A 20,294-nucleotide genomic window follows, 5' to 3' on the forward strand; every position below is an offset into this window, starting at 1 on the left:
ACTTCTTTCCAGAATCATCTGGTACTTTCTGAAAAGAGAGGTGGAGCCACTTGGGGTGTTCTGATGAACCCTGATCAATCCCCAATCTGGATTGGCAGGAGGGAGGCGGCAGGCCTCCTTAAATACCCGGGGTTAGCCCAGCTGGGGAGGAGTTGGATCGGGTGGAAGATGGAGATGGAGTGTTAGGTTGTCAGGGATTTTGAGGGAGCTCCCCAGTCTGGAAGGGGGGGGGGTGACCTTGGGCCTGGGCTCAGGTGCAGACAGGACCCTCTTACAACCTACAGAGGTGTCCTGACCAGGAGGCACAGGAGGAGCAAGAGAGGACACTGGGAGAACACTGCCGAGCAAGTCTGCAGGAGTTCCACAAAGGCAGCCAAGAGGGCTGGTGAGTGTTCACACCATTGGGACGACTGGGAGGCACATAAGAGAGGACTGAGATGCAGCAGTCTGGGAGGGGTGCAGAGCCAGTCTGCAGGATGGTGGTTTCATGAGCAGTGAAAACAGCAGCTGCAGCCAGGAGGGCAGGCAGTGCCTGAAGAGGTGATGTTGGGAGCAGTAGCCACAAGGGCAGCTAGCACTGGGACTTTCTATATTTTGCTATACCATAGGGGCTTGCAGTCCCAGCCTGTAAAGGGCATCTGCTTTAGGCCTGAGCCAGTGTCAGGCCTACAGTGCTAGCTAGTCCAGAGAGTGCAAGGAAGTGATGTGCTGGAGGAGTGAGGTGTGATACTCTGCAAGCAAGGAAGTGCAGGAGGAGAAGAGGAGATTGTATATACTGTGGATGTATTTAGTAGTCCCAACTTTTTATATGTATGTATGTATACAAATATATATATATATATTTTTATATATATATATATATATATATATATATATATATATATATATATATATATACACTGAATTCAACCTGTATAATATACTGCTGTTAAACACCACCCTTTGATACATCCTCATCACATTGTGCACCAACTGTTTTAAAGGGCCCCATAGTAACCGACAGAAGTTCATCATACAGACTTGCCTGTGTAACTCTATCCTGAGGGCAGAACTGCGATCTATTATAGAGTTTAAGTGTGAAGGCTTAAACCTAGCCTCTTTATTTGAGAGCTCTCAAGTGGCATTCTCCACCTCTTTGTAATTCTCACTGATTACTTGAGGTGTAACGTCTCATATGGAGAGCTACCATTTACGTTCCTTGTGTGTGACAGTATAAGCAGGGATTTGACTTTACAAGTATCCTTGTTGGTGTATATTGTACCATTACTGTTGTGTTCATGTGTATTGAATTTCATGTGCCCGTCTTTGTTATATTTTGTGATCTGCCAATACAGTCTGCTTATCTTCTAAATGGTAGTGTGTATAATTTTTGTGCATCTGTGAATGTTCCCAGACAAGGTATTCTGGTGGTGTCAACAAGGGTGAGATCCTGCATAGGGCTAGACCAGAGCAGAGGACCCAAAACTACCAGTGGCTCCTGCGGGGGTAGTGTTACATATACAGTGCCTTGAAAAAGTTTTCATATCCCTTGACATTTTCCACATTTTGGCATGTTACAACCAAAAACGTAATTTTTTTTGGAGGGGGGGGGGGGGATTTTATGAGATAGACCAACACAAAGTGGCACATAATTGTGAAGTGCAAGGAAAATGATAAATGGTTTTTAAAATGTTTTACAAATAAGCTCAAAAGTGTGGTGTGCATTTGTATTCAGCCCCCTTTACTCTGCTACCCTTAACTAAAATCCAGTGGAACCAATTGCCTTCAGAGGTCACCTAATTAGTAAATGGAGTGCACCTATGAGTAATTTAATCTCAGTATAAATACAGCTATTATGTGAAGCCCTCAGAGGTTTGTTAGAGAACCTTAGTGAACAAACAGCATTATGAAGGCCAAGGAACACACCAGACAGGTCAGGGATAAAGTTGTGGAGAAGTTTAAAGCAGGGTTGGGTTATAAAAAAAAAATCCCAAGCTTTAAACATCTCATGGAGCACCTTTCAATCTATCATCTGAAAATGGAAAGAGTATGGCACAACTGCAAACCTACCAAGACATGGCCGTCCACCTAAACTGACAGGCCGGGCAAGGAGAGCATTAATCGAAGAAACAGCCAAGAAACCCATGGTAACTCTGGAGAAGCTGCAGAGATCCACAGCTCAGGTTGGAGAATCTGTCCACAGGACAATTATTAGTTGTGCTCTCCACAAATCTGGCCTTTATGGAAGAGTGGCAAGAAGAAAGCCATTGTTAAAAGAAAACCATAAGAAGTCCCATTTGCAGTCTGCAAGAAGCCATGTGGGGGACACATAAAATACGTGGAAGAAGGTGCTCTGGTCAGATAAGACAAAAATTGAACATTTTGGACTAAAAGCAAAACGCTTTGTGGCTGAAAACTAATACTGCACATCACCCTGAACACACAATCCCCACCGTGAAACATGGTGGTGGCAGCATCATGTTGTGGGGATGCTTTTCTTAAGCAGTGAGAGGGAAGCTGGTCAGAATTGATGGGAAGATGGATGGAGCCAAATACAAGGCAATCTTAGAAGAAAACCTGTTAAAGTCTGCACAAAACTTGAGACTGGGACAGAGGTTCATCTTCCAGCTGGACAACGACCCTAAACATACAGCCAGAGCTACAATGGAATGGTTTAGATCAAAGCATATTCATGTATTAAAATGGCCCAGTCAAAGTCCAGAACTAACTCCAATTGAGAATCTGTGGCAAGAATTTAATTGAATCCAATGGGACAGAGCTTAAGCCATTTTGCCATTTTACACTCTAGATGTGCAAAGCTGGTAGAGACATTCCCAAAAAGACTTAGTTTCATAGTTTCATAGTTAGTAAGGTTGAACAAAGACACCAGTCCATCCAGTTCAACCTGAGCATCTACAATTGTCCTTACCCCTGTACATTACACTACCCTCAAGAAGCCCACAATCCAGGGTCCCCATTCATATACTAGGGTCAATTTTGGACAGGAGCCAATTAACCTACCTGCATGTCTTTGGTTTGCAGCTGTAATTGCAGTGAAAGGAGGTTCTACAAAGTATTGACTCAGGGGGGCTGAATACAAATGCACGTCACACTTTTCACATATTTATTTGTAAAAAATGTTGGAAACCATTTATCATTTTCCTTCCACTTCAAAATTATGTGCCACTTTCTGTTGGTCTATCACATAAAATCCCAATAAAATATATTTAAATTTTTGGTTGCAATGTGACAAAATGTGGAAAATTTCAAGGAGTATAAATACCCTTTCAAGGCACTGTATATACTGTATTTTTTGCTACCAAAATAAAGCTCTATTGGTCCCATAAAATACAATGTACAATATGTTAAGGTGGACTACAAATCCTAAAAGGTATGATGTGCAGAGTCATCACTGAAATAAAAATAAAAAAACATGCTGGGGCTCAAGGGGATTTAGGGAAAAAAAGTAATGGGGGCACACAGGCCTTGTCCACTCCACAAGCCTGTGACTGGACAGTGAAAAGAGAAGTAGCAGACTAGTAAGCCACATAGCTGTTACTCTGCTCTTTCTTCCTGTCAGCATATTCCTTGTTAGCACACCACAGCTTACCTGACTTTTCTATCTCTCTCATGCCATGAATATATCCCTTTTACTTCTTGTCTTGGATAGCAATCGAGAGTTAGAACATTATCCTAGAAAGTAAATGGGGTTCCCATCATGTCAGTAGAACAAGTGTCCCCATTGGATGATTTCTCCTCTCTTCTTGTTAGGCGTTTCACTTACTTTCTATTTCAGGAACAATGGTCACCAGAACAGAGTGGGAGATCTTTCCATCATGGACACAGACAACAATAAAAACTTGCCCACCTCAAGTTTTGTCCTTACATACCCTTTACACTGCAGTGGGGTACTGGAAGCATTTACTGTATATAACTCTGCTGGTTGGTGTTGCAGAATTTGGATTTTTTGCAGCTCCTGAGGTAGTCAATACCTTCAATTCTGTGTTTCCACTCTTATCAGGCAGAGCAGACTTCCTACCTTAGGCGGGTCAATTACAAAAATAAATTCAGCATCAGACGTAGCTCAGACGGGTGTGTCAGATGTGCCCCCCTTCCACGCTGAATTCATTGCCCCAGTGCCGTTTCCATAGATAGGACTGTTTTCATCTTATTCGCTTTGGTTTCCTTTACATTGTTTATTGGTTTGGAGAACGCATTGAATATTGCTAACTCTTCATTCTCAATATGTAAAGCTCAGACAGTTTAAAGTGGTTTTCAGGTCTATGGTTTTTTTTTTACCTTAATGCTTTCCTTTAAACCTGCGAATTTGTTATGGCGTCTTCTTCTGCATTTTTTCCATATCTCTCTATCTAGATCTCAGCTCAGCAAATTTCTAATCTGAACCCTAAAGAAAAAAAAAATCAGTATGAGGTAACACATTCTTTTATAGTTAGAATAACTCAAATTCACATGTTTCACATCTATAGTAAAATCCCAACTAGCTGTATTGAATTTTTTTTTTCCAGATGGAACTCACTTATATCTCTGTGTGTAATTCCACCTTGACCCATTAAAGTGGAACGATGGTCAGAAGTTATGTATTGCTTAGAGATGGAATAGAGAAGGGTTAGAGCAGTGATGGCCACCTTTCTTGATATATACACTATCTATCAAAAGTATTGGGACACAGGTGTTGAGGTGTTCTATCAGGTTCAGACCAGTCAAGTTCCATGAACCTTGCTTTGTGCACTGGTGCACAGTCATATTGGAACAGGAAGGGGCCCTGCCCAAACTGTTTCCACAAAGTTGGGAGCATGAAATTGTCCAAAATGTCCTGGTATGCTGGACAGCCTTCCCATAAGAGTTGAAGCTGCAAAGGGTGGGCTAACTCAATTTTATACCTTACGGACTGGGATGCCATTAAAGTTCATGTGCCTGTAAAGGCAGATGTCCCAATACTTTTGACAATATTGTGTATATCAAGAAAGATGGCCACCACTGCTCTAACTCTTCCCTATTCCATCTCTAACTAATACATAACTTCTGGCTGGCGTTCCACTTTAACAGGTCAATTCTTTTGACAATATAGTGTAGGTGGCCTTAAGTGCAGTGCCTGGCAACACTAAAAGGCCATGCACAAGTGAATGTAAGGCTACAGATAGCTGTCAGACACAACAGTCATGCAACCAGAGACATTATATAACCATGCTACAAGAGATGGTCAGAGACTACAGTCGTGATACGCAGGATGGTCAGAGACTGCAGTCATGATACAAGGGATGGTCATAGGCTGCAGTCATTATATAAGGGATGGTCAAAGACTGCAGTCATGATACGGGGGATAGAAAGAGACTGCAGTCATGATATAAAGGATGGTCAGAGACTGCAGTCATGATACAAGGGATGGTCAGAGACTACAGTCATGATACGGGGGATAGAAAGAGACTGCAGTCATGATATAAAGGATGGTCAGAGACTGCAGTCATGATACAAGGGATGGTCAGAGACTTCAGTCACGATATGAGAGATGGAAAGAGATTGCAGTCATTAAATGAAGGGATGTCAGAGATTGCATTCATGAAACAAGAAATGGCCAGCGAATGCAATTATGAAACAAGGGATAGTCAGAGACAACAACAAGAGATGGTCCAAAACTGCAGACATGTTATATTTCTTGTTGAAGACTGGGGAAATGCTTCAGGAGACAGTTACAGGCTGGAGACACATTACATATTAGAGATCTTGGCTATTACAACACCTTTACATTCCAGTGCTTCCACATTTACACTCCCTAAAATGCTCTAAAAATTGCTTTTAACGCAAATAATATTTCTGTTAGCAAGGTTCTTTAAAAAAACAAAAAGGAAAAAAAATACCGGTAATAACAGAAAAGGAATGGACATCACATAAAATACTAAGAATGTTTAAAAAATTAATTAACAGAGCCATTTACCTACCACTAACCAATCCAAATAATATATTCCCTTCCCTGGCCTTAGTACGGGCCTAGGTAAAGAAAACACAAACTACTACCTGATGGAACCCTGATTGCAAAAAAAATGTAATAAAAACAAAGAACAACAAGAATAGAGGGTGCACACCACCCCCTTAGGCCTCATGCACACGAGACGCAGTTAAACGCGCGTTCAGATGCAGTTGGACAGTTTTTTCAACTGCACCTGAACTCATTCAATGTTATCCTATGTGTCCATGCACACAGTCTCGTTTTTTTCCGTTTATATGCAGTTGCGTTTAATCTCGTTTTTCCAGAAGCAAAAAAATGCGTTCAGAAACAAAAATTTCTGCGTTTCAGACGCAAAACGCGGCTAAACGCGGCTAAACGCGGCACCCGCGTTTAGCCGCGTTTGCGTTTATATGCGTTTTTAAAGGTGACCTTTTTTTTTACATTAAAAATCTCAAAAATGATTGCAAATGATGAAAAACCATTAGAAAAATATTTTAAACAATTGCAATTGCAAGTGGACAATCCACAACTTGTGGCAAGTGACGTGGCAAGTGGACAATCCACAACTTGTGGCAAGTGACATGGCAGGTGGCAAGTGATGTGGCAAGTGGACAATCCACAGCTTGTGGCAAGTGACGTGGCAGGTGAAGTGGCAAGTGACGTGGAAAGTGGACAATCCACAACTTGTGGCAAGTGACGTGGCAAGTGACCTGGCAGGTGACGCGGCAAGTGACTTGGCAGGTGACGTGGCAAGTGGAAAATCAACAACTTGTGGCAGGTGACTGGCATGTGACGTGGCAAGTGGACAATCCATAACTTGTGGCAGGTGACGTGGCAAGTGACGTGGCAAGTGGACAATCCACTTGTGGCAGGGGACGTGGCAAGTGATGTGGCAAGTGGACAATCCACTTCTGGCAGGTGATGTGGCAAGTGACGTGGCGAGTGGACAATCCACAACTTGTGACAGGTGATGTGGCAAGTGATGTGGCAAGTGGACAATCCACTTGTGGCAGGTGACGTGGCAGGGGACGTGGCAAGGGACGTGGCAAGTGGGCAATCCACAACTTGTGGCAGGTGATGTGGCTGGTGACGTGGCAAGTGGACAATCCACATCTTGTGGCAGGTGACGTGGAAAGTGGTGTGGCAAGTGGACAATCCACAACTTGTGGCAGGTGATGTGGCTGGTGACGTGGTAAGTGGACAATCCACAACTTGTGGCAGATGGCATGGCAGGTGACGTGGAAAGTGGACAATCCACATCTTGTGGCAAGTGACGTGGCAGGTGATGTGGCAAGTGACGTGGCAAGTGGACAATCCACAACTTGTGGCAGGTGACGTGGCAGGTGATGTGGCAAGTGATGTGGCAGGTGATGTGACAAGTGGACAATCCACATCTTGTGGCAAGTGACGTGGCAGGTGACGTGGCAAGTGACGTGGCAGGTGACGTGGCAAGTGACATGGCAAGTGGACAATCCACATCTCGTGGCAAGTGACGTGGCAGGTGATGTGGCAAGTGACGTGGCAAGTGGACAATCCACAACTTGTGGCAGGTGACGTGGCAGGGGACGTGGCAGCTGACGTGGCAAGTGACATGGCAAGTGGACAATCCAAAACTTGTGGCAGGTGACGTGGCAAGTGACGTGGCAGGTGACGTGGCAAGTGATGTGGCAAGTGGACAATCCACAGCTTGTGGCAAGTGACGTGGCAAGTGGACAATCCACAACTTGTGGCAGGTGACGTGGCAAGTGACGTGGCAGGTGACGTGGCAAGTGATGTGGCAAGTGGACAATCCACAGCTTGTGGCAAGTGACGTGGCAAGTGGACAATCCACAACTTGTGGCAGGTGACGTGGCAGGTGACGTGGCAGGTGAACAATCCACAACTTGTGGCAGGTGACGTGGCAAGTGACGTGGCAGGTGATGTGGCAAGTGACGCGGCAAGTAGACAATCCACAACTTGTGGCAGGTGATGTGGTAAGTGACGTGGCAGGTGATGTGGCAAGTCACGTGGCAAGTGGACAATCCACAACTTGTGGCAGGTGATGTGGCTGGTGACGTGGCAAGTGGACAATCCACAGCTTGTGGCAGGTGGCATGGCAGATGACGTGGAAAGTGGACAATCCACATCTCGTGGCAAGTGACGTGGCAGGTGATGTGGCAAGTGACGTGGCAAGTGGACAATCCACAATTTGTGGCAGGTGACGTGGCAGGTGATGTGGCAAGTGGACAATCCCCAACTTGTGGCAAGTGACGTGGCAAGTGGACAATCCACAACTTGTGGCAGGTGCCGTGGCAAGTGACACGGCAAATGCAAGTGTACAACTGCTCTCTATGCTGCTGCTGCTCACTCTGATCAAAATAGCAGAAATAGTTAAAAAAAATGCTTTGAGAGCTTGGGGAGGGTCTACATGATGTTATCTTTATAAACGCGTTTAAACGCAAACGCGTCTAAACGCGTCTAAACGCGTCTAAACGCGGCATGCAAACGCGGCAAAACGCGCGTTTCTAAACGCGCGTTTCAGCTTTTTTTTAACAGAGGTTTCATCTGCGTCTCGTGTGCATGAGGCCTTATATCTTCAAATGACCTTATGGATTATTGACTTACCACAAAAACACTGTTAATGGTGCCGTCCTCATAAATAAATTCATACTACGCAAAAGGAAGGTTAGAGCTTAAGCTGCTCACTAGGTAAGTTGTAAACAGAGGACAATGCTGTATATCTCAAGACCAAATTGAATTCAAATCTAATAATGATACAAAAATGAACTAGAAAAAAAAAACTTACAATGTTCACCAATTAAAATATGGCAATGTTGTCATAAAAATCAAAATGTCCAGACTTCCAGCCACATGCACAAACAGCCATCACTCATCATATGGCAATACTCATAAGAAAAATTCAACCAGGGGTGGAACTTCCCAGGGTCTTTCAGGAGCCATCAAAATTCTTATTTAATAAAAGAACATCCCAAGTGTTACAAACAGTTCAAATGGTAGACGCGTTTCACACACTAACAGGTGCACTTATTCATTAATAATAATAATAATAACGCTGAATAAGCGCACCAGTGTGTGAAACGCATCTACCATTTGAACTGTTTGTAACACTTGGGATGTTCTTTTATTAAATAAGAAAAGTGATGGATCTTGGAGTGCAGCCATTTCTTCAGTGTTGATCGTATGCGGAGGAGAGCCGAGGCGGGCTCCCGTGATATCATTAGGCTTCCAGTCTCAACTGGAGCAGTAAATTGTGTGGATCCTTCAAGTAATAGATGACCCTAAAAAAACAAGAATATCTAAATAAACTCAGGGGATTCCCAGAGCTTAACCACAGACCCAATAGCACACATAACACAATTTCATACACTTGGCTCCAGCCTATGCTCCTAGTGTGCATCCTGGGTTCTTTATTGTCAAGGATGGGGGGCCAGTTAACACCGATTCTCCAGCAGGGGTATGATACCAAGCATATGGGAAGGGGGCTCCAGTGAAAGGTCATGTGTGGAAGCCAGCATAGGAAGCATCATAGTACTATAATGCCATAAAGCAGGTTGTTAGTAAGCCAGCATGCAGAGACAGAGGATAAACAGCATAGCTCTTAGTTTCCGAGACTCTGCTGTCATTAATGAAGCTGACAAATGATTTGAAAACACATTGATTTCTGATCATATGATCACTATAACAGTCAATCCTAGTGATCACATGGGTTTATTTACAAAATAAACATACCTGATAAACTCTCAATTTGCATTGCAACCAACTGGGGTTGTTTAAGTGAAAGTCAGACCAAAAAACTAAACAATTATTTTTTTTCATAAAAAAAAAAAAATTGCAAGCTTTTAAAGAGGAATTTTACTTGCTCCTTTCACATTGGGGAGCACTTACCTGCTACGCAGCAGTATTCTGGATTTAGATACTCACCTACCCAGCAGATCCAGCATTTTCCTGCTGTGATCACCTGATGAGGTTCAGCAGCCTAGGGCCTGTGCCGCCATGTTAGCCCTCTTTGGTCATCATCAGGCCTCCAAATCCATCTTTAATGGATAATATTTTCCACAGAACAAAAGAATGAAATTGGCAGCACATGCTAATCAAACCAATAAAAAAAATATGAACATGCAGATATGGGAGGGCTTGATTAATTTGCTTTGAATCTAGGAGCCAGCTAAAAAAATTTAGGGGCCAGTTTGTGTGCAGCGACATGCAGTGGCGGCTGGTGAAGTTTTTGGATGGGGGGGCGCCAAACCCCGCCCATCATGACCCCGCCCACCATTTTGGCCCCTCCCACTTCTCATAAAACACGCCCCTTATGTAATCGGAAAAAAAATTTGACGTGGGTTCCCCCTCCGAGAGCATACCAGGCCCTTAGGTCTGGTATGGATTCCAAGGGGAACCCCCTACGCCGAAAAAACGGCGTGGGGTTCCCCCCCAGATCCACACCAGACCCTTATCCGAGCACGCTACCTGGCCGGCCAGGAAAGGGGGTGGGGACGAACGGGCGGCCCCCCCCCTCCTGAGCCGTACCAGGCCGCGTGCCCTCAACATGGGGGGGTGCCTTGGGGGAGGGGGGGCGTGCGGCCCCCCCACCCCAAAGCACCTTGTCCCCATGTTGATGAGGACAAGGGCCTCTTCCCGACAACCCTGGCCGTTGGTTGTCGGGGTCTGCGGGCGGGGGGCTTATCGGAATCCGGGAGCCCCCTTTAATAAGGGGGCCCCCGGATACCGGCCCCCCACCCTATGTGAATGAGTATGGGGTACAATGTACCCCTACCCATTCACCTGTGGAAAAAAAGTACAAAAAAAAAACACAACACAGGGTTAAAATATTTTATTGCACAGCTCCGGGGGTCTTCCGTCTTCGGGGGTCTTCTCGCCGGACTCCTCCGCTATCTTCTTGTAGCTCTTTTGCTAGCGGAGGAGTCCGGCTTTCTTCCTCGCCGCCGGCCTCTTCTCCCGACTTCGGGGGTCTTGTCCCCCTCTTCGGTTCTTCTGCCGGGCCACCGCGCCTTCTTATAGCTCTTTTACAGGCGGTGGCCCGGTCTTCTGCTGCCGCCGCCGCCGCCCGTTCTTCTTCTTCTTCTTCTTCTTCTTCTTCTTCTTCTTCTTCTCCAGGAGATGTTGCCTCGACGATCTCCCTGGCCGGAATGCCAGGGACGCGCTGCGCTGCTACTTATATAGGGACAATGGGGCGGTGTCACATGGGTTGATGTCACATGGGTTGGTCACATGGGTTGATGTCACAGTCGCCATGTGACATCAACCCATGTGACCAACCCATGTGACATCAACCCATGTGACACCGCCCCATTGTCCCTATATAAGTAGCAGCGCAGCGCGTCCCTGGCATTCCGGCCAGGGAGATCGTCGACGCAACATCTCCTGGAGAAGAAGAAGAAGAAGAAGAAGAAGAAGAACGGGCGGCGGCAGCAGAAGACCGGGCCACCGCCTGTAAAAGAGCTATAAGAAGGCGCGGTGGCCCGGCAGAAGAACCGAAGAGGGGGACAAGACCCCCGAAGTCGGGAGAAGAGGCCGGCGGCGAGGAAGAAAGCCGGACTCCTCCGCTAGCAAAAGAGCTACAAGAAGATAGCGGAGGAGTCCGGCGAGAAGACCCCCGAAGACGGAAGACCCCCGGAGCTGTGCAATAAAATATTTTAACCCTGTGTTGTGTTTTTTTTTTGTACTTTTTTTCCACAGGTGAATGGGTAGGGGTACATTGTACCCCATACTCATTCACATAGGGTGGGGGGCCGGTATCCGGGGGCCCCCTTATTAAAGGGGGCTCCCGGATTCCGATAAGCCCCCCGCCCGCAGACCCCGACAACCAACGGCCAGGGTTGTCGGGAAGAGGCCCTTGTCCTCATCAACATGGGGACAAGGTGCTTTGGGGTGGGGGGGCCGCACGCCCCCCCCTCCCCCAAGGCACCCCCCCATGTTGAGGGCACGCGGCCTGGTACGGCTCAGGAGGGGGGGGGGGCGCCCGCTCGTCCCCACCCCCTTTCCTGGCCGGCCAGGTAGCGTGCTCGGATAAGGGTCTGGTGTGGATCTGGGGGGGAACCCCACGCCGTTTTTTCGGCGTAGGGGGTTCCCCTTGGAATCCATACCAGACCTAAGGGCCTGGTATGCTCTCAGAGGGGGAACCCACGTCAAATTTTTTTTCAGAAATTTGGCGTGGAGTTCCCCCTTCAGAGCTCATTCTCTGATTGGCCACGGCAAAAGTCGCCTGGCCTGGGGAAACCTTTCTGGCTGTGAAAGCTTTTTGCATTCATTCAGCTAAATGCACGAACATTCTCCACAAAGTAGAGGCTAGAAAGCCTTTATGCGGTGACTCACCTCTCACTGTCTGGCAGCTCCGCTCGGGCTAAGGAACGGAGCTGCCTACGTCACTTCCGGGTTTCGTGAAGCAGCCGAAAGCCGGAAGTGACTGCCTGTCTAAGAATGACAATGCTCCCGCCCGTAGAATCACAGTGATTTTACGGGCGGAAGCTAGTCGGCGTTCTGCAGTGCGCCACAAGGCGGGTTTTTAACCCGCAAATGAAGCGCCATGAATGCAATCTTGTGATTGCATGGACGTGGCGCTTCTCATAGTGCACTGTGACCGGCGCCACAGTACACTATGTTAAATTGTTAAATGACATTTTTTTTTTTTTTTTTTAAATGTCTTAAAGGGCCCGTTTTTTTTTTTTTTACTTTTTTTTTACTTTTTTTTTTTTTTTACTTTTTTTTTTTTACACCTAGGGAGAGGGGGGGCGGCGCCCGGGCGCCCCCTATGGGCGGGCCGCCACTGGCGACATGTAAAGTGTATTGCAATCAACGTTTTTATGCATTTATGTTTATACGTGTCTATATGTGAGGGTTGGGGGGGCCTCAAAATGTTTTTGTTTTTCCCCTGAGACCCTGCATGTATCTGGGGAAACTCTCAATGGGGACCCGAAAGTGACATCATACACATTGCTTCTGGGTCAGGTGGGTCAGCAATAAGGTGGGGGGGGGGGGGTTTAATGGACGTGGGGCCCTTTGATCAAAAAACTAATTCTTTATTGAAACAAAGAAGTGAATTACGATGCAATCAGCACAAAAACAGAACAAGGAGCAATCACATGTTCATACGTAGTGGACAAATCATAGCCTAATTGCTTATCAAGCAACCGGTTTGTCATTAGTACAGGTAGAAGCATTCTCTAGCCATTTGTCCCAAATCTTAGGCCGCGTACACACGGGCGGACTGTCTGTCCAACTTAGTCCGCTGAAACGTGTTTCAGCGGACAGTCCGCTCGTGTGTGGGCTTCAGCGGACTTTTTCAGCGGACAGTCTGGCAGACTAAGTCTTTCGGAATTTCCGTAATACAGTCCGTCCAACTTTGGTTTCAGCGGACAGTCCGCTCGTGAGTAGGCAAGTTTGACGGACTAAGTATGGCGCATGCTCAGAAAGGATTTACACGGCCGAAGGTTGCATTGCAGTGTATTGGACGTCGTATTTCTAGTCCCGTCGTACGTGCTGTACATGTCATCGCGCAAGCTTTCAGCGGACTGTCTGTTCATCGTGTGTGGTCAAGTCCGTTCATTCAAAAGTAGGACGGACTGTCTGTCGGATTGTCTGACGGACTTAGTTGGCCAGACAGTCCGCCCGTGTGTACGCGGCCTTATGGTATTTGGCAGGGTACCCTCAGTAGACATATATGACTTTTTTGTAAGGTAGTGACTCCCTAAGCCATACCCTGGCAATCATCAACCTTTCTCTGAAGAGGGTTTCGTGAAGGAAAGCATGGAGGTATTTCTCCTCTTCCGAGGTAGGAAGGAGGCCCAATATACATTGTTTAGGGCATAGGATGAGTGGAGATTCCATACAACCATGGAGGAATTTCACCACTTTAAACCAATAACCTACTATAGCAGGACAGGACCATATTAGGTGAAATAAGGTAGTGTTACTTCAGGGTCCCGGTGCAAGAAATCATGAAAGGCCCCCCTGTCCCTCTCCCAGGGCCCTTGCCACTGATCCAGGTTCCTTTACTCCCATCACATTGCCCTTTTTTGCGGTCCCACAGCAGGACCCTTTTACGTATTCTGCAGCAACCTTTCCAAAAAAAATTCAGGGACACTTTATTTTTCTATGTGTCCCTCTGTCCCTCATTCCTCCTCATTTGTCCCTCATTTTGGTCTGATCTATATAGTTGTACATAAAAATGCACTTTTTACCTATCAAAAAGTGTTTTCCAGAGCTAAACCTTTTATCTGATTTCTAAATTGCTGCATTTGTAAATTCCAAAAGCCAATATAAAGGAATAGTAGTGGTTAAAAAAAGCACTTGTGGGTTTAACCAATCTTGTTTTTTGTACAATTCTCCTTTAAGGGGGCGTGGCAAGGGGTGTGTCCTATGTCTGCATACGTTTGCTGATAGGTGTCCCTCATTCCCATCTCAAAAAATTGGGAGGTATGGTGTTTAGTCAGCCATTGTAGGCGGATAATGTATCCTAGAATGCCTCCATACCCCTCAGCACGCCTTTATACCCGCTGCACATCTCTGTACTTCCAAATGAACCCCTGTACCCCTAGCACATCTCCATACCCCAGCACACCACTTTGCACGTCACTGCACCACCTACACACACCTCTGTAGCTCTCAGGATCCTCCGTACCCCTCCCCCCCATCCCCAAGCACACCTTTGCACCCCCCACATACTTCTGCACCTTCTAGAATCTTCTTTTTCCTCCAGTATGCCTCCTCCATAAGCCCAGAAAGCCTTTGTAACCCTCAGCACACCCCCCCCCCCCCACACACACACACATACACTTCTGCACCTTCCAGCATCCTCTGCAGTCCCCAGCATACCTCAACACCCCCAGCACATCTATGCACTCTGACACACATTTCTGCACCCCTCACACCTCCTTACCTACCCCCCCCCACACACATCTGCACCTCCCAGCACCCTCTACATCCCTCCAGAACACCATCATACACCGCAGCAAGCAAACTTGGCACCCTTAAGACTCTTCACCCATCAGCGGGATCCACTTGCTCAGTGGGGAACCTGTCCATGGATCTCCCATCTGTCTGTTTTAGCGCACCGGATTGATTGACATCTGCTGCTCCATAGAGAGCTATGGATGGTCCGATCAGGTCCACCTGAAAAACAGACAGGTGGACCTGATTGGTCCACCAGTGTAAAAGGAGCCAAACACATCTCTGCTCTGTACCCACTTGACGTGCACCTTCAATCCCCAGCACATATCTGTACCCTCCCTCCCCCACTTTCACCCCATGGCCACTCACCTGAACATTGATGGCAGTCTGTGGTGCCCACAGCATCTCCCCCTGAATCTCAGATTACTTCTGTTGCAGTTTACTATGCAGTGGAGGGAGGTGGGAGGGGGCGGTCGACAGCTCTGTGGCTAGTAGTTCACGTTCCAAATCTATACAGTAGAGAGGGGCCACTGACCTGGGCAGGTATCGGCTTTAGTAAACAAATGAGTCGCTCTGCTTGTACACTGAAGCCAATACCTGCCTGGGTCAGAGGCCCCTCTCCTCTCCACTGTATAGACTTGGGAAGTGAACTACTCGCGGGACCACAGAGTTTGCAGATCGCCCCCTCCCACCCCTAGTCTTTATAGTGTATTGAAAGCCAGAGGTGCAGGGAGAGATGCTGGGTCTTGGGGCCTCCCCACAGTGGCAGAACACCAGGCCCCAGTCGCAAGTTCAACTGCTGCGACCCTGGTAGTTCCGCCACTGGCATTGCATCTAGAGCAGGTATTTGGATAGAAGAATGGGGGTCAGGTAAGATTTATGCAGAACATGTAAATGGGTGAGTCTGTCAGAGAGTTTCAAAGAAACCAGTTTACATGATTCCAGTACCTTGTCTCAAACATCATCGTCCATTTCCCCAGCATGCGCCACCCATTTGGCATTATATATATATATATATATATATATATATATATATATATATATATATATATATATGGAAAGGCCAGTATGGTGGCCTGGAATTATGGGTGGAGCCCGGTGGTGTATATAACCAGCCCGTTCGCCTGGCTACCTCGTCGGTTCCGGTGCGCGATATCTGATACGTCAGAAATCAAGGGCCGACTATCCACAAGACTTTACAGTGAGCCGGGTTCGTGAGTTCCACGTTTTCGTCCGCCTCGTGTCGACAAAGCCTTGTCGTTCGTCAGCGTCCGTCTGGTTGCCGTCTGAGTCGCTATACTCTAAATCTAATTTTCCGTTGTCGTACAACACGTCTGGGCCGGCTGTCGCAGGTAGGGCTTCGGCACCCTTTTCGTTCATGTGTTATTAAGTCACGTAAACTAGATTCCGGAACTCACGAACCACTCACTCTAGATTACACGAACGTCTTAACTTATATTCGATACCTCATGTCACTACCCCTTCTTCGAAGAAGTCGTTGTCACCTTTCGGTACTTGTCGTTCGTGCCGACAGGCACTTCGTTTCGTAGCACGTCATTGCTATACCGAACGACTCATTTCGTCGTGTTCGAATCGATCGAACCGTTTCGAAAGCACAGCTGTCTGCTTGTCACGCTAAATTGAGCAGTCCGGGCAATGTCAATCTCAGGTTGTTCAAAGAAAAAAAAAAAAAAAAAAATCATTTCATACCGTTTGTACTATGTCCGTCAGGTCATTTCTTTCCATGTCAATCATTGCAGTCATTTCAATCATGCCAGTCGGTTATGTCGAATCATTTCATTTCTGCCACTTCTAACCATGTTATCATTTCTGTCACTTACCACACTCCGATTCGAATCCCGTCGCATCTCTAACGCACCGATTCGCTTCGAAGTGCCCCAAGGTTCGGCCTCATTTCTGTACGTGCTCCAGAGACTGAGTCACTCGCAGGTTCAAGCATGGTCCTTGATTCTAGTCTTTGTCATGGCATATCATTTCTGTCACTTATTACGCTCCAATTCGAATCCCATCGCATTCCTTATGCATCGATTCGTTCTGGAGCGCCAAGCTGCTACACCTCATTTCAGTACCCCCCCCCCTTTGCCTGAGCTCCACGTGGCAGGCTCCCCCCCCCCTGCCTGAGCTCCACGCGGCGGGGTCCCCTCCCCCCCCCCCCCCCTGCCTGAGCTCCACGCGGCGGGGTTCACCCCCCGCCTGAGCTCCACGTGGCGGGGTCCCCCCCCCCCCCCCCTGCCTGAGCTCCACGTGACGGGGTCACCCCCCGCCTGAGCTCCACGCGGCAGACCCCCCCCCCCCCCCCCCTGCCTGAGCTCCACGTGGCGGGCTCCACCTCCGCCTGAGCTCCACGCGGCAGGCCCCCCCCCTCTGCCTGAGCTCCACGTGGCGGGCTCCACCTCCGCCTGAGCTCCACGCGGCAGGCCCCCCCCCCCCCCTCTCTGCCTGAGCTCCACGTGGCGGGCTCCACCCCCGCCTGAGCTCCACGCGGCAGGCCCCCCCCCCCCTGCCTGAGCTCCACGTGGCGGGGTTCACCCCCCTGCCTGAGCTCCACGTGGCAGGGTCCACCTTCGCTTGAGCCCCACGTTCTATGTGCAATTTGCGTTAGAAACAAAAGGAAAAAAAAAAAAAAAAAAATGGGGAAAGGGAAGGAAAGGAAATTTTGCATCTGCGGCGCAACCAAGTCACGTCTCTGTCGCCATATGCACGTTATTCTAAATTCAGTTGTCTGCTCGTTTTATTTAAGTAGCTCGTTTCAGTTATGTCTTCCATCACATTTCAAGTCTTACCTCCACTATTTAGCTAGACATCTCTCTGCAGGTATAGGAGTCTCATACAAACTCACCTTCATCTCCTCAGATCAGTCGAGTTTTCAGTAGGTCCAACCTGCACCGGGTCGGACGGTGCCTCCTTAGGTAAGAGAATCTTCTGGGAAGGGAACGCTCACAAGCGGTAGTATCCTTCTCTAAAAAAAAAAAAAAAAAAAAAAAAGAAAAAAAATGTTTGCTTAGGAGTCTCCTACGAGTCTTGTAATCCATGTCACCCTCTTAGGTTCCGTGTAGGAGAAAAACCCGGACCCTAGGATTAATAGGCTCACCAAGCCTGGATTTTGCCACCATGTCCCAGGCTGGCAGCGAGGACTACACGGCTCCGTTGTCCCCGTCTCTCGTCTCAGAGAGCGGCAGCCAAAGGTCCTTCAGATCATGGACCATTCCAAGGCTGACAGCCGAGTTGAGGCGTAGGGGTGTACCCTTCCCAGCTACAGCCAGAAAGGCCGAGCTCTTCGGGCTCCTTTTTCCTCCCCCAGCCGCGGTTGAGGATAGTGTCCAGCAGGCCTCCCTGGGCTCTATCGCTGCTTCCATCACGCAGCTTCACACGCTGGTGTCATCCCTGACGACCTCAATGTCAGAGGTTCAGAGTCGGGTGGCCCTCCTCGAGACCCGCCCAGTTGTTTCTCCTCCTACACCAGCTTTACAAGCAGTGGAGAACACCAGCGCAGGTACCCCCGGGTGTACACCAGTAGTGTACCCTTCTCATTTAATATCAGCCAACATCAGGAAGGACATCCTAGAGGGAAAGGACGTCAATCTGGCTTCACTCCTGATATCCATTCATGAGCTGGCAGAAAATAAAGCTTACACTTGGGGGGACGTGTCGGTGGTCCTCAAAGCCAAAGACCCCAGGCTGGACAGGAAGCTTTCAGTCACCGAGTTCACCTTGGCCTTCGGCATGCTGAGGGATGTCATCTGCTCGGCCTCCCCCGGCAGGAGGGAGGAACTGGATCGTTACCTCCACGTAGTAGTTGACCTGGGGTACAAATACGGCGGTTTTGCATTTTATGACTATCACCGCTCCTTCTCCGCTAAGGCGGCCGCCAGGCTCTCCCAATTTCAGATACCTACGGATTGGAGTGTCTTGGACACCGAGTTGTTCTGTCGACACTTCGCAGGGCTGCGGTCTCCTCTTTGTGCCATTTGCCAGTCGGCTACTCACACCGCGACTTGGTGTGCCAGCTCAGTGGCAACCCCACCCGTAGACGGTCCATCGACCTCAGGCACTGCCCAGGCCCTACCGGCGCCGGTACGCCTGCCGCAGACGGATAAACTGGGGCGCCCGGTCAAGACCTTGGGGGGCGCAGCCATCTGTAACAACTACAACAGCGGGTCGTGCAATTTCAGCCAGTGCAGGCTGCTCCATGTATGCTCACGATGTAATAGAGCTCATCCCAGGCTCATGTGCGAGGTCAAGCAGGCTAGAAAATCTTGACTAAGCCGGGTCAACGTGTCGTGGCTCAGCGTCTACCTCGCCAATCATCCCACCCCCTCACTTGCCACCTACCTAGTCCAGGGCTTTACTCAGGGCTTTCATACAGGACTTATTTCCCTCCCTCACCTTACACACGAGTGCCAGAACCTGCGGTCAGCAGCCACGGACGTACAAGCCATCGACCAGCTATTACAGGCAGAGCTAGACCGGGATTTCATCATAGGCCCTTTCACGAAGCCCCCATTTAACACCTGGCGAGTCAGCCCTATTGGGCTTGTCAAGGGCAAGTTCTCCAATAAACTTAGGTTGGTCTACGATTTGTCAGCGCCTTATTCTTCCTCTGTCCCCAGTCTTAACTCTCTTATCCCCTCTGAGGAGTTCTCCCTTAAGTACGCGTCCGTAGACATGGCCATCCAGGCCATTCTCAAGTCAGGCACAGGAACATGGCTCTCCAAGGCCGACATCTCGGACGCCTTCAAGCTCCTTCCTATCCACCCATCTCTCTGGTGCTGGCATGGCATCAAATGGAGGGAGCTCTACTATTTTGCCACTAAGCTAACCTTCGGGTCCAAGAGTAGCCCCTGGCTCTTCGACTCGTTTGCGCAGGCTCTCGAATGGATCTTGCTGCACGTAGCCCAGTGCCAGGGAGTCATACACTATTTGGATGACTTCCTGCTGGTCGAGTCACCTGGCTCCCTTCCAGGGGATTTGGATAAACTAAGGGTGGTCTTCAATAACCTTGACGTCCCGATTGCTGAGCACAAGGTGGAGGGCCCTGCGCAGGCAATCACCTTCCTCGGGGTCAGCTTAAATACCAGCACTATGCAGGCCAGCCTCCCCCCGGATAAACTAAGCCGCATCAGGTCGGTCATGAGGGACTTCACCCGCACCAGAACTTGTACCAAGAGGCAGTTACAGTCCCTTCTCGGTATGCTTAATTTTGCCATGCGCATCATCCCTCAAGGTCGCGCTTTTATATCACGCCTGTTAGTCCTACTGTCTCATTCACAAGACCCGGAGCATATCCTCAGCCTGGACCCCGCAGCTATAGCTGATCTTGCCATGTGGGAGGAATTCCTGACGTCCTGGAATGGCGTGTCCCTATTCATTCCCTCCGTGTCCTCCTCGTCACCGCAGGTCGTGACCGACGCAGCGGCCTCCACAG

General features: G+C 48.4%; 1 protein-coding gene and 1 long non-coding RNA gene across 3 annotated transcripts in view; one reads left to right on the forward strand and one right to left on the reverse strand.

The window, feature by feature from the left end:
- The window catches only part of LOC143974590 (uncharacterized), a 112,784-nt gene that overhangs the window by 35,766 nt on the left and 56,724 nt on the right, over positions 1 to 20,294 (reverse strand). For both annotated transcript variants that reach the window (XR_013272249.1, XR_013272247.1), the window contains exon 2: positions 4,279 to 4,384. This is a non-coding gene — a long non-coding RNA (uncharacterized LOC143974590). The remainder of the gene's footprint in view (positions 1 to 4,278; positions 4,385 to 20,294) is intronic.
- The window catches only part of TOR4A (torsin family 4 member A), an 87,934-nt gene that overhangs the window by 25,132 nt on the left and 42,508 nt on the right, over positions 1 to 20,294 (forward strand). The gene's annotated exons all lie outside the window — the stretch shown is intronic.

Source organism: Lithobates pipiens, unplaced genomic scaffold, assembly GCF_037356315.1.
Source record: "Lithobates pipiens isolate NorthernLeopardFrog02 unplaced genomic scaffold, aLitPip1_a1.2 Scaffold_1, whole genome shotgun sequence".
Classification (NCBI taxonomy): domain Eukaryota; kingdom Metazoa; phylum Chordata; class Amphibia; order Anura; family Ranidae; genus Lithobates; species Lithobates pipiens.